General features: G+C 43.0%; 1 protein-coding gene across 3 annotated transcripts in view; it reads left to right on the forward strand.

The window, feature by feature from the left end:
- Nucleotides 1-15,839: 15,839 nt before the first annotated feature.
- Nucleotides 15,840-18,836, forward strand: part of kank1a (KN motif and ankyrin repeat domains 1a) — a 275,855-nt gene continuing 272,858 nt past the window's right edge. For 2 of the 3 annotated variants that reach the window (XM_078569188.1, XM_078569180.1), the window contains exon 1: nt 15,841-15,859. The gene's annotated coding sequence lies outside the window, so the exon portion shown is untranslated. Of the gene's footprint in view, nt 15,860-18,836 lie in introns of all 3 variants that reach the window. The other variant, XM_078569204.1, reaches the window with a different exon arrangement.

The raw sequence follows: 18,836 nt of genomic DNA on the forward strand, positions 1-18,836 counted from the left end.
TTGATGTAGTGCAACATTAAGCATCTGGAGCAGGTTTAGTGGAGCTCTGTGACAGCAGAACTATGTGTACTAATCCAGTGTGTACACCAATGCTGCATTCTGTAAAGTTCACATTCTGCAGCTATAACCCAACTTTCGAACATTCACTGCATAAGGTAACTAATGACACAAGAAATCATTTTACAAATTTGTAGGTTAAATTTTTTTTTATTCTTAAAAGCATCAGCTTTTGTAAATGTAATTCCATGGATATAAAAATGTTGGCTTACTAGATACTGTTTGTGTCTGAGTTAAAATGATGAGAGTTCAAACCCTGCTATTGACTTGAGCGCACAATCCATGTTTACACTTCTATATTACTATGGAAGGGCAGCATGGTTGCATGTGCAGTCTGACAAATGAGACACTTCAAAATAAGGTCCCATCTACTATTTGAGGTTGACCTCAAACACCCTTTTTAGAATGAGAGAATTGCCCTGTGTACTGATTAATTTCTCCCAAAAGGACAGATTCCTCCTGTTCATTCAATTTGCTGTTTTGGGACCTTGATATGCATTTAATGGAAAACTGAATGAAACTACAGTTTGTTGTTTGAGAAATACGCACTCATTAAAGCAGACCAAGTTAGATTAGACTAGTCGATATTCCTTAAATCATCAATTCTGCTTAGTGCCACATCTTGTTTTGTACACCTGATTCAACATTTAATACGCTGCTTTGCTCTAGCCTCGCTCTTTTGTTTACTCCCAGCTATTACAAATGAAAACTAGTGATGCATTTGTTTTAACTTTGCATTTGGGAAAAATCTACCAATGCAGGAAAATGTGATTTATGAGGCGTGTTTATTATTGGGTTACTCTATATTGATTGGTCTTCTCCCAAATGTAAATTAAGTGTTTTAATTGAGGAATCCATGAAGAGCCAAGCCATGCAGAATGCCACCAAGATTAAAAACGGAAGATTCAATAAAATAAGTAATGGTTAGATGACAGTAAATTTTAAGCTTTAGGAGCAGAGGTTGCAAGAGAAGTTCAGCTTGAGGTAATGGCTGGGTGGACAGATTTTGTTTTTGTTTCGGGATGAGTGTGTTGCTGGTAAGGCCGGCATTAATTGCCATCCATTATTTCCCTAGAGAAGGTGATTGTTGGAAGGCTGTTAGTTACAGAACAATCTGTCTTAAAAGAAGTCTTCATAGTCTTCAATAGGTTAACTAAGTCTTTATTAACTACTAGAACTATTTATACATGTACAGGCTAGGAGCTATCTCCAAGTTTAGGTCTTCACACCTCTTTGCTGAACACCACACTGACCCCTGCCTGGATCATGACACTTAGATCACTGGGTGATACTGTACTCAGTCCCACATTAACCCTTATGCTACACCTTCCCCCAAATCTTTACACAATGTATACGGAAATACATACTCTCAATTTCTGGTGATAGACTGTCCACCAATATTCATTACAAGCCCATCGACTCCCACAGCTACCTCAACTACAGTTCCTCACACCCTACTTCCTGTAAGGACTCCATCCAATTCTCTCAGTTCCTTCGCTTCCGTCGCATCTGTTCCGATGATGCCACTTTCCAAAACAGTGCTTCTGACATGTATTCCTTCTTCCTTAACCGAGGGTCCTCACCCATGGTGGTTGACAGGGCTCTCAGCCATGTCTGACCCATCTCCCGTGCTTCTGCCCTCACACCTTCCTCTCCCTCCCAGAACCATGATAGGGTCCCCCTTGTCCTCACTTTTCACCCCACCAGCCTCCACATTCAAAGGAACATTCCCCTGCCATTTCTGCCAACTCCAGCATGATGCCACCACCAAGCACATCTTCCCTTCACCACCCCCCTACCCTCCTGTCGGCATTCCGTAGGGACTGTTCCCTCCAGGAAACCCTGGCCCACTCCTCCATCACTCCCAACACCTCAACCCCCTCCCATGGCACCTCCCCATGCAATCGCAGAAGGTGCAACACCTGCCCATTTAACTTCTCCCCCCTCTTCACTGTCCAAGGACCCAAACACAGCGCTTCACTTGCACTTCCCTCAATTTGGTCCACTGCATTTGCTGCTCCCAATGCGGTCTCCTCTACATTGGAGAGACCAAACGTGCACTGGGTGACCACTTTGTGGAACACCTTCGGTCTGTCCGCAAGCATGACCCAGACCTCCCTGTCGCTTGCCATTTCAACACTCCACCCTGCTCTCATGCTCACATGTCTGTCCTCGACCGGCTGCAATGTTCCAGTGAAGCTCAACGCAAACTGGAGGAACAGCACCTCGTCTTCCGACCAGGCACTTTACAGCCTTCTGGACTTAATATTGAGTTCAACAATTTCAGATCATGAACTCTCTCCTCCATCCCCACCCTCTTTTTTCCGATCCCCCTTTTTCTAATTATTTATAATTTTTAACACCAGGCTCAGTGTTGGGACCCTTGCTGTTTGTGTTATATATTAACGATTTGGACGTGAATATGGGGGGGCACGATTGGGAAATTTGCAGATGACACAAAGATTGGCCAAGTAGTGGATAGTGTAGAGGATAGCCATAATCTCCAAAACAATATAGATGGGTTGGTGGAGTGGGTGGTAAGATGGATTTTAACATAGAGAAGTGTGAGGTCATACATATAGGGAGGTCAAACAGTCACAGGGATTACACAATAAATGGGAATATACTAAGAGGGGTAGATGAAGTGAGAGATCTTGGCGTACAAGTACACAGGTCCCTGAAGGCAGCAGTTCAAGTAGACAAGGTTGTAAAGAAGGCATATGGAATGCTCTCCATTGGCAGAGGAATAGAATATAAAAGTAAGGGTATAATGTTGGAATTGTATAAAACACTGGTGAGGCCACAACTGTAGTATTGTGTGCAGTTCTGGCCACCACATTACAGGAAGGACGTAATAGCTCTGGAGAGAGTGCAGAGGAGGTTTACAAGAATGTTGCCAGGGTTAGAAAAGTGTAGCTACGAGGAGAGAGTTGATAGGTTGGGGTTATTTTCGTTAGAACAAAGAAGGCTGAGAGGTGACTTGATTGAGGTGTACAAAATTATGAGGGGAATAAATAGAGTGGACAGGATAAAATTGTTTCCCTTGGTGGAAGATTCTAGAACCAGGGGACATAGATTCAAGATAAGTGGCAGAAGGTGTAGGGGGGACATGAGGAAGAACTTTTTTACGCAAAGGGTAGTGGGTGTCTGGAATTCGCTGCCCAAGTTGGTGGTAGAGGCAGAAACTTTAAACTCTTTTTAAAAAGTACCTGGATCTGCACCTAAAGTGCTGTAAGCTGCAGGGCTATGGGCCGGGTGCAGGAAGGTGGGATTAGAAAGGGCACCTGGGTGTCCTCGGGCTGGCATGGACAAGATGGGCTGATTGGCCTCCTTGTGTGCTGTAACTTTTCTATGGTTCTATGTACAGTGAAGGGTACAGGCTAGGAGCTATCTCCATGTTTAGGTTTTTATGCCTCTGCTCAACACCGCACTGATCCCCGGGTCTGGGTCATGTCCCTTGCATCACTCTGCGGATGTGACTGTACTTAACCCCACGTTGACCCTGTATCTGCCAGACTCTTACACTGCAGTGTTGTTTCTTCTTGAAACCTTGAATGCTGCTGCACTTAACGCTGCTGACTGCACCCACAGTGCGTTTTTCTGCACCATTTTAAATGGCTTTTTACACCATTTTCAGAGGGCAGTTAAGAGTCAACCACATTGCTGTGGATCTGGAGTAATGTGTAGAATGGATAAGGGTGGCAGATTTCCTCCCCTAAAGGTCACTAATGAACTAGATGAGTTTTTACAACAATCTGGTATTATTGACGAGCATTTTATTCCAGGTTAATTAAAATTAAATTCTCCCAGCTGTTGTGGCAGGATTTGGACTCGAGTCTCTAGACCATTAGTCCGGACCTCTGATTACTAGTTTAGTAACATTGTCACTATGTTACTGTCCTCCCTTTTTTAGACCTTTGAACTTCATAGTATGAAAAATAGAGAAAAGGGCTTCGTGCAAGAGGGATCGTGTATCAGGCAATGAGATTTTTCTTGCATCCTGCCTCAGAATATGTGAGGTATTACGTAGATATAAGAACGGTATCTAAAAATTAGATGTGACTTGAGCTTCAAAGGGTTATTTGGTGGGGGCTGGGTGGGGGGGATGAATACATGAGAAAACCAAGCTTTTTGGATGTTGCAGCGAAGGATTGAGGTTCAATTTGTGTGCAGAGGAGATTGAGATGTTGACAATTCCATTTGAGTCTAATCATTGCCTTTTGTTAAGGATGATTGTCAAAGGCATAACAAAACTATGCCTTTTGTGAAAAATGATGAGTTAAACCTTTCTTGAGATATAATGACTTAAAATATCAAGGCATTATTTTATCTATTTGCAGCTTATCTCCTACAATTTCAACTTTTTATTTGTGGATGTCCATTCTTTGATTTATAGATACCCAAGAGTTACCAAATCTTCAAAAATAAATGTGTTCCGTTGACTGTGTGGCTGCCAGATGGCTTTCAAGGGCTATTAACTACTGTTTGGCCTAAGCATTTGCACCTGGCCATGGTGGAGTGAGGCCTGGGCCTCATTTCCAGTTGGCAGGTGAGTGTTGCCTGAACCTGACAGGAAATAGTGCTTAGCCAGTGAATGGGATTTTGGGTGGGAGGAGACCACTATTAGACAGCTGCAGGAATGGCCCCACCACTCAATTAAGAGCATTGGGTGGGGTGGGCACTGGAGACAATTGCAGTTGGGGGAATGAGGCTGGTGTAGGGGAAACATGAGATTTTCTTGAGGGGCTGGAAGGGCATTCCTTCCTCTTGGCCTCCGAAGATATTACAAATTGTACCGTCTTGGTCTTTTTGGGTCTGCTACCTGCTGTTGGCTTTCTCTGGTGTGACTGTGCATTAAAATTGTGTCTGGATTCTACTTAAGTCATAAGGCCTCACTCACCTTGTACGTGCACACCAAAGCACGACAGTTAAACCGGTGGCGAGCGTAAATGTGGTGCCAATCCAGAGGAGATGACACTGCCTCTGTTTTCATTACCCACCTATCCTGTCCTCATTGGGTGTGAGGATTAAAAGCAGCCCTCGCTGTAACTAGATATGAGCTTTTACTCCAAGCTCCTCACCTAGAATATTACTAGTTAATACTTGTATTGAATTGCCACCATTTTTATTTTATGCATGGCCACCATTGTGTTTTATGCAAACTGTAATTTACTTAGTCGTTGTTCAAAAAAGTGCAGCCAATTCAAAGGAGTCAGCAACTTCATAGCTATGTAAACAGCAAATACTAGCTTTGAGATTAAAACTTGAAATCTTGCTCCGTGTGAAATATTTCCTATTTGTTACCTTATTGTCTCATTTTCACTTTAGAAGGAATATCATGTGTATTTCTATCACTTATGTTTGCATCCTCTTAAAACTGGGTAGCCTTTCCTGGTTGCCTAGCCGTGTTTGCCTGATACCTTTTCAAGCAGGTGCTGAAATATCAAAACAGAGTTTTGTCATTTGAGGTGCTTTGTCTGGTACGATTTGCAAGCTCCATTTGAGCTGCAAAACTGCAGCGTTTGTGTGGAACCATCCCCTCCTTGTGATGACATGACGTTTGATCCTAGTTGTATAATGAATAGCAATAGTGGGCTGTGACTAAGTTAGTTGAATGTCTAGTTGTACCTGTATAACTTGATATTAGCACTAGGTGCCAAAATTAGAAAGGTCTCTGTGCATACCAACATATGGAAATTATGGGCAGAAAAGGACCAGCTGGCCTTGCAACCCTACCCACACCAAAATAGCTAGACTGGTATGGCTAAGGCTGTGTTTGCTGACACTGCAGCTGCAGAGGGTACACGGCGTACATGCAGTTGCAGTGCCTATGACTTCACTGCCAGCAACGCCACAGGTAGCTGCCTGCATCAAAGAATAGGACCATCAGTAATACTGATCAGTGTAAAGATATTTTAACAAGTGCAGCACCAATAAAGTTGTTTTTTCCCCCAAAAGTTTCTCCAATGTGCAGAGTCTTAAATGATATGTGATCTCACTCTGACAACCTAATACCATGCTTAAGGTTAGCAGTTTTCACAGAATATTGACCCCAGAACGCCAGTTAAAAATCCTGGGATCGTATGTAATAAAATTGTAATTTGACCTGGCCGTCCCTCTTGTCACCCTGTGTCTTGTTGCCTTCCACTTGCCCCAGGTGAGGCAGAGAGGGTTCATGGTAGGAGTGGCTAGCAGGCCAGTGAGGTGGCGAGCGGGCCAGGGGTCCGGAGGCGGCGGCAGTGAGGGATCGGGAGTCAGGGTGGCGAGCGGGAGGCAGCGAAGGGTCAAGAGCTGGGCCAGCAATGGGTCGGGAGCCAGAACGGGGAACTAGAGGCAGTGAGAGGTTGGGAGCAGGGTTGAGAGGAAGGGCGGCGAGCGGGATGCAGCAAGTGAGTGGCGAGCAACCAACACGTGCAGAACTATGTCAGCGGTGGGAGGAACCATGCATGCGCTGGTAGGCTGAGTGAGTGCCAACTTCTTCCCGTTTGGTGTTGGGCGACAGTGTATGGCTAAGCACTCTTTTCCTCCTCTGATCACCAATCTCCTTGCACTGTCCCTTATAGTCATGTAATCTGCTGGAAGAGGTGATTTTAAAAACTCCTGTAGCTCGCTTAGACCATAAAAAGTAACTTAAGAATGTAAGATCAATTAATCAAAGTGAAGTCCCAAATTTTGAATTTGGGGTTGGCTTGAGGAACTTAGAAATTAGAAAAAGTTTGACTTGATGAGATCCCACATTGTGGCTTTCAGCTCAGTGGGGAATCTTGAGCCAGGTGCTCCTGTGGAGAAAAGGAGGGTATATTTAGATGAGTCAGCTGAACTGTAGTAATTCACTTTCTCAAGATGATTTATTGGTAACAACCCCCCCCTGATCACTCCACACACTATTTCCTAGAAATTAGTATGGTACAATCTGAGGTGAAATGTGCACTATTTTGAAAGCTGGAACAAAAATGAAAGGCTTGATCCAGGGAATGTAACCTGAAGAATGTGTATTAAATTATCCATTATTGGCCAACAGTTGTGGAAAGCCTATTTCTGTTAGGTTCTTGCTGAACGGTTGCTGGAGGTTGAGAATCCGGTTTGGAATGCTGTGGTCACGTGCTGAACAGTTGTTTTAGTGTTGCATCATAATCAAAAGTATGATGTATATTCTAAAATGCCACTTCAGGGTGAGTTATCATTTTTAAAATATTTGCTCTCAAGTCCACAGCTACATGGGATTAAAACATATGGGTGAGTTAATTGGAACCCATTAGCAGTAGTTTTCTAAAATGTCACTAACAATAGGATTTCCATTTTCACCCTCTGTAATTGTTTCAGTCTTCAAGAATGTAAATTTCAATTTTCTCCTCACTAGAACAGCAAAATGCTTTGCCAAATACTTTTCCTGCTGACGTTTTCACTGCTTTTATGCTGTAAATAAGGTAGTCTTTCTTTGCAAAAGACAAAGTTCTTACTCTTGCAGTCCATTTTTGTGGAGGTTTGGGAGGGGGAGAGGATGTTATTTATCCCAAGTTTATACAGTTGTCTGATCACATACGGTAAAGTAGATGTGTATTACTTTTGTTGGACCTAATATTTAACATTTTCCCTCTGTTTCTATCAGCTTCTCTCTCCTCTTCCCCCTGCCCCCACCCCGAAGATAATTTTTGGGATGGTTCCTTGCAAACTTCTTTGATCTTTGGGCTCAATTTGTGTGCCCTTGTTTTTGAATGCAGGGGTTGCTGATTTCCATTTGACGTGCGCAGGATGTAAATTTGGCGCGCGCACCCCATGCGCATGACTTGTAGTTTGCAGCCAAAAGGGTCCCATAGTGCTTCCTCCTCTGTGTTGTCAGCTGCCTCTGTGTTTAGCAGAGGGTCGAACAATGTTATGTGGATACCGTGTGCTGCTGCCAGCTTGCTTTTTTTTTTAAAAAAGGAAGAACGTCAGTCTTGGAGAAGCTATACTGAATAATATTGGAGTTCAAATAATGGAAAATTGAGCACCAGAGCGAGGGTTTCAAGGTGACTACAGTGCTGGAAGCATTAGTGGTGGAACTGGGCAGGAGGAGAGACACCATGGTTCTGCAGTTTTGCATTGGAGGTATACGGCAGAAAGCCCTCCAGGACCACTTGCAGAAGGGAGTGGGAGCAGATGACCAGAGACGTCAATTCCTGGCATCTGGTCATGAGGACCTGGCAGCAGGACCACAAGAAGTAAAACAATACCATGTGGGTGGTCAAGATCAGTAACTGCATCTCCCCATGAGGCTTGCCCACCACACAACCAACCTCTCTCGGTGCTTAATGCACTATGCCTTATAACACACCCATCATCGCGTCCTGCCACCTGACTCATGCCTAACATCCAGATGCTCCACCTTACTCTGGCTAGTAATGCTGCCAGTCTTGCAGCACTCACTGCCTCCACTTAGCTTCAGCTATGGCAGGAACATGACACAATCACTGACATTCTGCTTTCTTCTCCTCCAGGATCAGGTACCCTTTATTTTATATTCTTATTTCTTCTCCTTGTCCTTAATTCTAAACTATATCACTTCAAGCTTCTTTGCTTTAAATTTAATTTCCCCATTCCACCATCCTGTCTATGACATATTGGATGTCTTTTCCTAGCCTATGTTGCTACGACGTCAAAAATAAATAATGAAACTGGTCGGACCACCCGACATCAACCTAGGCACCGGAAACAACAGTGGCTCACCCAGCTCTGTTGACCCTGCAAAATCCTCCTGACTAACATCTAGGAGCTTGTGCCAAAATTGAGCAGCTGTCCCACAGACTAGTCAAGCAACAGTCTGACATGGTCATAGCCACGGAATTATACCTAACAGGCAATGTCCCAGGCACCACCATCACCATCCCTATCCCCCTGATGGGAAAGACCCACCAGAGGTGACAGCACAGTGGTATACAGTCGGGAGGGAGTTGCCCTGGTAGCTCTCATCAGCTCTGGACATGTAGTCTCATGGCATCAGGTCAAGCATGGGCAAGGTAACCTCCTGCTAGTTAAGACCTCCGTTACCCCCCCACCTTCAACCGATGAATCAGTATTCCTCCATGTTGAACACCATTTGGAGGAAGCACTTGAAGGTAGCAAGGGTGGGTGACTTCAATGCCCTTCGCCAAGAGTGACTCAGTAGCACCACTACTGACTGAGCTGGCCAAGTCCTAAAGGATATAGCTGCTAGACTGGGCCTCTGGCAGATGGTGAGGGAATCAACAAGGTGGAAAAACCTACCTGACCTTGTCCTCACCAGTCTACCTGTTGCGGATGCACCTGTCCATGATGGTATTGGTAGGAGTGACTACCGCACAGTTCTTGTGGAGACAAAGCCCTGTCTTCGTATTGAGGATACCCTCCATATTGTTGTTGCACTACCACTGTGCTAAGCAGGACCGACTCACAACAGATCTAGAACTCAAAACTGGATGACCATGAGGTGCTGTAAGCTATCAGCAGCAAAATTGTATTCAAACACAATCTGTTACCTTGTGGCCTGGCATATCCCCCACTCTACATTGCTATCAAGCTGGGGAATCAACCCTGGCTCAAAGAAGAGTGCAAGAGGACATGACAGGAGCAGCACCAGGCATACCAGAAAATGAACCATCAACCTTGTGAAGCTACAGCACAGGACAGAAAACTTGCATGCCAGCGGAAGCAGCATGTGATAGACAGCTAAGCGATCCCACAACCAACAGATCAAATCGAAGATCTTCAGTCCTGCCAACCCAGTTGTGAATGATGGTAGACAATTAAACAACTCACTGGAGGAGGCTGCACAAATATCCCCATCCTCAATGATAGGGGAGCCCAGCACATCAGTGCAAAAGGACCAGGGTGAAGCATTTGCAACCATCTTCAGTCAGAAGTGCCAAGTGGGTGATCCCATCTCTGCCTCTCCTTGGGGTACCCGGCATCATAGATGCCAGCCAGTCTTTAGCCACTTTAATTCACACAACGTGATATCAAGAAACAGCTGAAGGCACTGGGCACTAGAAAGACTATGGGAACTGACAACATTCCTGTAATAGTATTGAAGGTTGGGGTTCCTGAATTAGCTGTGCCTCTAGCCAAGCTAATACAGTACAGCTGCAACACTGGTATCTACCCAGCAATGTGGAAAATTGCCCAGGTAGGTCCTATCCCCAAAAAGCAGACAAATCCAACCTGGCCAATTACCGCCTCATCAGTCTACTCTCGATCATTAGTAAAGTGATGGGAAGGGGTCATCAACAGTGCTATTCAGTGGCACTTACTCAGCAATAATCTGCTCACTGAGGCTCAGTTTGGGTTCTGGCAGGGCCACTTAACCCCTGACCTGATTATAGCATTAGTCCAAGCATGGATCAAAGAGTTGAACTCTGACATAAGGCAGAAATTGCCTGATTTTGGCGTCAAGGAGCCATATCCAAACTGAAGTCAGCGGTAATCAGTGGGAAAACTCTTCACTGATTAGGGTCATACCTAGCACAAAGGAGGATGGTTGTGGTTGTTGGTCAGTCATTTTTGCCCTGAGATGACATAGCAGGAGTTCCTCAGGATAATGTCTTGGGGCCCAACCGCCTTCAGCTGCTTCATCAATTACCTTCCTTCCATCATAAGGTCAGAAGTGGGGATGTTCGCTCATGATTGTGCAATGTTCACCATTTGCGACGACTCAAATACTGAAACAGTCCATGTCCAAATGCAGCAGGACATGGGCTCATAAGTGGCAAGTAGCATTCGTGCCACGCAAGTGTCAGGCAATGACTATCTCCAACAAGAGAGAACCTAACCATCTCTGCTTGACATTCAATGACATTACCATTGCCCCACTGTCAACATCCTGGGGTTTTCCATTGACCAGAAACTGAACTGGACCAGCCCTATAAATATTGTGACTACAAGAGTAGGTCAGAGACTAGGAATCCTGACTTGGGATTGCCATTTCTTCACTGTCACTGGGTCAAAATCCTTGAACTCCCTTCCTAACAGCACTGTGGGTGTTCTTTACAACACATGGACTGCAGCAGTTCAAGAAGGTAGCACACCACCACCTTCTCGAGGGCAACTAAGAATAGATAATAAATGCTGGCCTAGCCAGGGACAGCCACATCCAATGAACTAACAAATAAAGAAATTCCCCCTTGACATTTTGCAATGCTTCCAAGTTTTGTCATCTACAAATTCTGCAATTGTGCCCTGGGTCTGAGTCATTAATATATATTAAGAAAAGCAGGGATCCTAATGGGAACCCTGAAGAGCTCCACTCCATACTTTCCTCCGGTCTGCAGCCTGAAAAACAATTGTTCAATGCAATTTGCCCTTTAACAACTCAGTTTTATCTTTCATTAATCCACACTTGTCCAGATGACTCATTTTTGTCCTGATTCAGTTTTGCACCGTGTAAGTTAAACCAGTTGGCTTGTAGTTGTTAGGTTTACCCTTGCACTCTTGTTCAATAAAAGACATAACATTTGCAATTCTCCAGTTGTCTGGCACCACCCCTGTATCTGAGGATTGGAAAATAATAGCCAGTAAACTTTTGCAATTTCCACTCTTGCTTCTCAAATGCATCCCATCTGGTCCTCGTGACTTGTCAATTTTCAGTCTTTATAATACCCCCTCCATATCAAATTTTCATCCATCTAATATTGCCTATCTTCTCCTTCATTAAGCCTCTGGCAGCATTATTCATCCTTGGTAAAGATGGATGCCAGGTACTCTATTAGTATCTCAGCAATGCCCACTGCCTGCATATGTAAATCCCCATGTTAGTCCCTAATGAGCTCCACTCCTCCTCCTTTTCACCACCTTTTTTTTACTCTTTTTGTCTAAAGTAGACTTCTGGATATTTTTAGCTGCTAGTCTCTTCTCATACTCTCTCTCACACACACACACTCACTCTCTCTCTCTCCCTCTCTCTCTCTTTGCCTGTCATTCTATTTTTTTTGCTTCCCCTCTGAACTTTCTATAGTCAGCCTGTTTCTCACTTATTAGCAATCTATCATACACATCCTCTTTCTTTCTGCTCCATCTTTCTCTGTCTTCCATTATCGAGGGAGCCCTGGCTTTGGTTGCCCTACTGTTCCCCCTCATGAGAATGTATCATGACAGTACCTGAACTACTCCCTCTTTAAAGGCAGCCCATTGCTCCTTTACAGTTTTGCCTGGCAAACTTTGATCTCAATTTAACTGGGCCAGATGCTTTTCTCATCATTGAAGTTGTTCCCCCCTCCATTTAATTTTTACTCCTGGATTTTTCCTTTTCCTATTCCACAGATAAGTTAAACCTCCTTCTATGATCACTGTCCCTTAAATGTTCCCCTGTCAACACTTGATCTACTTGCACCTCTTTCCTCAAACAGATACAGCAATGCCTCCTCCTTTGTTGGGTTGGAAACATACTGATCAAGCACACTTCAGAAACACTTTCCCCCTCTCTGACCTTATTATTACCTCAGGCTATATTGAAATAAAATCCCTCATTCTCACTACTTTGTAGCTTTTGCACACTTCCGTAATTTTCCAGCAAATTTTGCATGAGTGCCTATGGAATGCACCCAGTAGTGTAATGCTACCTCTGTTGCTTCTTAACTCTAACCAAATAGCTTCTGCCCTTGACCCTTCCAGGATATTCTTTCTCCTTTTCACTTGTTCTATTCTCAATCATTACTGCCATACTTTATTTCTCTTTCCCTATCTTTCCTGAACACCTTGCATCTAGGAATAGTTAGCACTCAGTCCTGCCTTTTTTTTTCCTGAGCCAGGTCTCCATTATCGCTGCAACATTATATTCCCATGTGGCTATTTGTGCCTGCAATTCACCAAACTTTATTTACTGTGCTTTGTGCCTTTGCACACATGCACTGAACCTAATTTAGACTGCTATATTCTTTAATAGCCTGATCCTACCCTTACTATTTGCTACCTTACTATTTCTGACTCTCCCAATCCTTTATGCACCTTGTTTCTCCTTTTGCTGTGCTACATCCTAGTTCCCATCCACCTGACAAGCCAGCTTAAACCCTCCCAAAGGCTAGCACTAGCAAACCATCCCCTGAGCACAGATTCTGAGGTGAAAGTAGCTACCATTTGACGTCAAGATAGCATTTGACTGTGAAAGACACACCGGATAAATAAAACCTGCCCACCAGTGGGTGGAGTAGATGGTTGTGGCTGTCTCAGGGTACTAATCAGAGACCCAAAATGTTACTGCAGGCATCGATCAAGGAAGTGTCTTTGGCTCAACCAGCCTTGGCTGTTTAGCCATTAATATTGCCTCTATCATAAAGTCTGAAGGAGGATTCTACAGTATTCAGCTTGATTGAGAATGCATTTGATGATGAAGCGAGCCATGCTCAGCTTGCCACAGGACCTGGATTATGTTCTGGCTTGGGCAGACAAGTGGGAGTTAGACTTTTTGGCAAATGAACAAGATGTTTCCAGTCATGTTTCCAAAACCTTGAATAGCACCACTGTTGGCATACACCCACACCACTGGCCCCTGAACTCATCAGTGACTTGGATGTCTTTATTGACCAGAAAATGAGCAGGATCACTGATACCAACATTGCCTATAAGAGCAAAGCAGAAGCGAAGAGCTCCATTTGTGGCTTACCTCCACAAAGTCTTTCCATCATCAGCAATGAAGAAGTCAGATGTCTGATGGAATGCTTCTTGGATGGTGTGATCACAACATTTGAGAAGCATGACCCTTTTCAGGACAGAAGAGTTTGCTTGATCTGTGCAAATTATTGAATCAAAATGAACATTTTATTGGCAAATAACATTACTGGATAGACTATAAAATGTGTAATTATTAATTGTTAGACTGACTGCTCATGGAATGAAAGATTTGTGTGTAGTTTGAGTTGCTCTGAATGACTTGTATTTATTTGTGTATTTGTCTTTGGGGAGCCCTTTATAGTAATTACTGCTTTTTGACATTGTATTATAAAATCTTTTTTGGGGAATAAATAGGGAATGAAGGACAAGGGAATGGATGATGGGACATAAAGGGAAGATGTTTTCAAAGTGGTTTTTAAAGTTGAAGAGATGAGGGGGGTGGGGGGAAGAGTGTGCCAAAGAATTGGGCTGAGGTAACTTTAGGCTCCCCCTAACAGTGGTGGTGGGGTAAAATCTGGTGGAGGCTGCAGAGACGGGTGACGCCATGGAGGGATTGGAAGATGAGGACTCAGGTGGTAAAACTGACATGAGGAATTTTGTGAGCCATAAATGGTCAACATTGATGAACAAGAGGAATTTAGCTAGAGGATATGAGCAGCTATGTTTTGTACCAGCTTGAGCTTGTAAAAAGGGAGGGAGAATGAGGCAAATGGAGATAACATTAGAAAAATTGAGTCTAGAAGTGACTAAAGCATGGATAAGCATTTTGGCAGCAGAGCCTGGGTAGGGGCAGAAGAGTGGAATGTCGTGAAGTAGTGATTTGAAGCAAAGCTCAAGGACAAACAGAACACCCAAGTTTTCACACACTCTGCTGGAGCCTGAATGATCTGGAAATGACTGGGAGTCCGTGGCAAGCATGTGGAGTTTGTTGCAGGGGGCCAAAAATAATGGCTCTGTTGTTAGCGTTAGCATTGTTGAGTTGAAGTTGTCTGTCTTCTCTTGTTGGACAGGTGATCTGATTTAAAATTGGAGTAGTTACCTTGACATTATTTCCTTTTGCCATGTAAGTATATTTCAGGCTGTCTCTTTCAAAAAAAAACTTTTTCCTGGAGTATGGAAGAGGCGAAGGAAGATTCTTTTTTACTGTTTGTCATGTAACAGCAACTCTAGACAGTATCCATAAGTTTGCAGTAAATGCAAAATAAGGTCTAATTTGTGTGTAAAGTTGGCCGTATTTGGGTCTTAAATGAATTGTTTTCAAGGAGATAACTGTTTAATTGGCTAATTACCTATTTTTTTTTTTAAAAGAGGTTCCTTGTATTCTACAAATAAGCCTGGAATTTTTCTTGTATGCAGGAAATCATTAGCATGTTTAGGAGCAAAGGCTCAAGAAATCCAGGATATGTAGGACTACCATTATTTTAAGCAGCTAGAACAATTTCCCCCTATGAGCACAAGGCAATTTGATGATAAGCTTGCCCTGTATGTCCACTCTGGGCCACCTTACCCCTTACGACATTGGCTTGCAGGGTCTTCCGAATTTGTTTCAGGGATGGTCAGGAAATAGCAGTTCTTTGGCATAATCTTAAATCTAGTTTACTCAGACATGTATGTGTAAGTAGATACGGTCTGCCTGTACAAGTAGGTACAGTCTGCCTGTAGTTCCTAATAAACTTCTGTGAATGAGGTACTTTAAACGCTTGGTTAAATTAGGTATTTTATTTTAGATCAACTTAATGATATTTTTACTTTTTGTTGATGACTGGTGTTAGAATAGCACTTTTTTAAAAAACAGAACCATTGAAACCTGCCCAATTGTCTGCATAAAGGTTTCCCTGTAATAGCACAGTTACCAATTACTCGAGCACAACTTGACTTCCAGTATCTACACAAAGAAAAGCTGCTTTGGGCAGAAGAACCTGTGAAAGAATCTCCTCTGTGTGGATTTGTGCATTTCTAGCTCTGTTCCGGTTGATTTCAGCAAACCTCAGTATAAACTTGTTGTCTAAGTCACTCTAAAGACTGCCTTTGATCTGCGCCATTTGTTTCCAGACAGCAGGAGAGGTTAGTTTGGTGGCATTACATCACTCCTGCTGCAGTGTTATCTCTCGTTGGTGCCTGTCTGCTGCAGTGTAGATACTGCAAGTGTTTGACCCTGAAGAAAACTACACAGGAGTTAGCACTGGTACAAGTATAAATGTTATATTTATGGCCTATTTGAGGAAAGGTGCTTTAAGTGGGGTTACTGCTGTTGTTTGAGCAATTAACTGGTAATATGATATTACATGCATGTGAAGGTAATTTTCCACAAATTCCACTATTGTTTACAATTAAGCTTAAATTAAGTTTCAGGGATTTCTTGTTTCCTTATAAGATTGTTCAGCTTTGTTTTTCTATGTCATGGGGTTGTGATGCTTTGTCATTGAATGAGTTTAAGAGGATCAACACATCTGGTCTTTTCCACAGGCACTTCTTTTTAAAGTTATCATGTGCGACTGGAATTTATTGTGGTTCACACATTTTTATCAAAAGGCAGAGCTGTCAGTGCCAGATGGGCTGTTATAAAACCTTTTTTAAGTAATTGTAATCGTAAACTGTAGGAGTATCTCAGACATTGTCCTTGGTGATAACCCGCCTTTCCCAATGATTTCAGTGTAACCAGAATCCTATCAAGTACTTTTTATCTTGGTTTTTAAAACCCTTTTTGTACACTGATTCTGATTATGATTCTTTGATCGTGCATCCAGCTCGAAAGCAAAGGCCCACTTGAATTCCTGTTTCAAAAAAAAGTGCATCTCCTCCTTTGATTCCACTGAATATTTTGTACTGCCCTGAATGTAGCAGGGGGCTAGAGAAAACTTCTTCGTAATGCGAATTACTGATACCAGTATCTTTCTGGTACAAAAAGTCTCATAATTTCCCACCCTTCTTCCTCAGGCTTTCAGATTAAAGGTACCAGTATCCATGCGGTCTTCCCAGAATTTCTCTTTCATGCACTGCAAGTCTCTAACCAATGATTTGTACAGTAACGTTTGGGGTTCTGCAGTTGCCTATGCAGCTGAAGTGGAGGAACTCAGTGTGGTGTAGCCATTTCAATACCTACTATAAACCTAGAGATGTTGTTCTTTATTTGCAAAGCTTTGTTCTGCTTCTCACAGACTGGAGGTGCTCATATTTTACTAACCTGATGCATTTTCATGAACTGTTCTCTTATTCAAAACAGCTGATTGTGCTTCTGATTACCATGAAAACTGAAAGGGATGGGATTCGATATTATGCAGAATATAAAGAACCATTGGTTTCCAAGACCATGACAATGGTGTCGTGAGTTTCAAAGTGCAAATGTAAAAGATTGGTTGCAAGAAGCACTAATGTAAATTTGAGTGTTGGCTGTGGCTCAGTTGGTAACACTTGCCTGTGAGCCAGAAGGCTTTGGGCTCAAATCCCATTCCAGGACTTGAGAACAAAAATGTAGGCTGATGCTTCATGTAGTACTGAGGGATTGTTGCACTGTTGGAGATGCCAGCCTGGATTTTCATCCTCAAGGCGGGTATCAGGAGTTGGGAAAATTCCTGGCTCGGCTTCATCTCCTTGAGAGATACAAATTACCAACAAAGGTGGTATCTTCATTGCCAGGGGTGGAGGGTGTGGGCTAGACTTGGGCCAGCTGACCTCGGAAGGAGTTCAGACGCATCTGCAGGTTGCTGGGTGTGAAGGTGGGCTTAAAAGGCCCACCTCAGTGCAGTGTGGCTCCATCCCAGTTAAAATAAAAGCACACAGACCCTCCAGACCTCACCTCACACCTCCTCACTCCTTCAACTCTCAATACTCCCCATGCCCCATCCAAGACACCTTTGGCCCCTTGTTCCCTCATGCCAAGCTATGGTACTCACATACCCATTGATGTACTATATACTATATAGAACCAATGAACCCTATGGTGACAGTAGGGAGTGTTTATTTATTTTAAAGCTTTTTAAAGTAATTCATTCTTAACTTATATGAAGAAGTCCTGAGGAATTCCTAAGGGAATTCAGACTCTTAAAGTATCAATAACAAAAACCACTAACTCTTGAAACCACTTAACGTTGTGTAAACAAACTGTGAAATTGACAGTAGAGATCAGAGCCTGAGTTGTCAATCAAACAATGTTTTACCTGGGGTGCAGTGTTTCAACCAGTGTAATGGATGTCTGGGCTCTCTAGCCCAGTCAGTCCATAACCAGAAGCAGCAACATAAGTGGGACAGGCATGGCTGGATGTCCTTACTTCTAAGAGGATCTGTGCAGTGGTATAAAACTAATTCTATATAGTTCCTTAGGTTAAAGTAAACACATTTGAACCAAGTTGATTATTTAAAATAAAAATAAAATACCGCGGACGCTGGAGATCAGAAATAAAAAGTGCTTGAAAAATTCAGCAGGTCTGGCAGCATCTGTGGAATGAGAATAAATATAAAACAATTCTTCTGTGGAAAAGTTGAGCTTTAAGCTAACAACTGGATAAATATATTTTTTAAAAAGGGAGGAAAGCCTTATTCAGTTTTATTTAAAATACTCCCCAATTGTATATAGAAATTTGATTTTCTTTTTAAAAGTAGAATCGATTAAATTGATGGTATGGATTCCCTGAAATTTGTTCCCTTGGGCCTGGGATGCTATGATGATATAATTGGTAATGAAAGTAACACTTATATTTGTATAGCACATGACCTCAATGGTTGTAAAGCTATTAGGAACAATGAACTGGGTTAGGTGTTCAGTCACCGTGGTAGTGTAGGAAATATAGCAGTCAATTTTGTGCATGCCAAGATCCCGCAAATAGCAATATGGTAATGACCAAGTAATGTATTTGTGGTATTACTTGGGAGATAAACGTTGCCATCTTTTCCTGCGGTTCATGAGATCTTTTACAGCCACCTGAGGGTCATGATAGGCCCTCAGTTTAATGTCACATCTAAATGCTGGTATCTTCAAGAGTGTAGCATTCCTGCAGCACTGCACTGGAGTGTCAGTCTAGAATTTGCACTCAAGTCCCTGAAGTTGAAATCCCACAAGCCAAGCAGCTAGCTTGAAAATGTGTATCTTGGCTGCTATGGTGTTTCCTGTGGTTCAGTCGATCCTGCGGCCGTGTGATCTTATGGCTTTTGTTGTTTCCACTGTC

The sequence above is a fragment of the Cetorhinus maximus genome, chromosome 2 (assembly GCF_964194155.1).
Source record: "Cetorhinus maximus chromosome 2, sCetMax3.hap1.1, whole genome shotgun sequence".
NCBI lineage: Eukaryota > Metazoa > Chordata > Chondrichthyes > Lamniformes > Cetorhinidae > Cetorhinus > Cetorhinus maximus.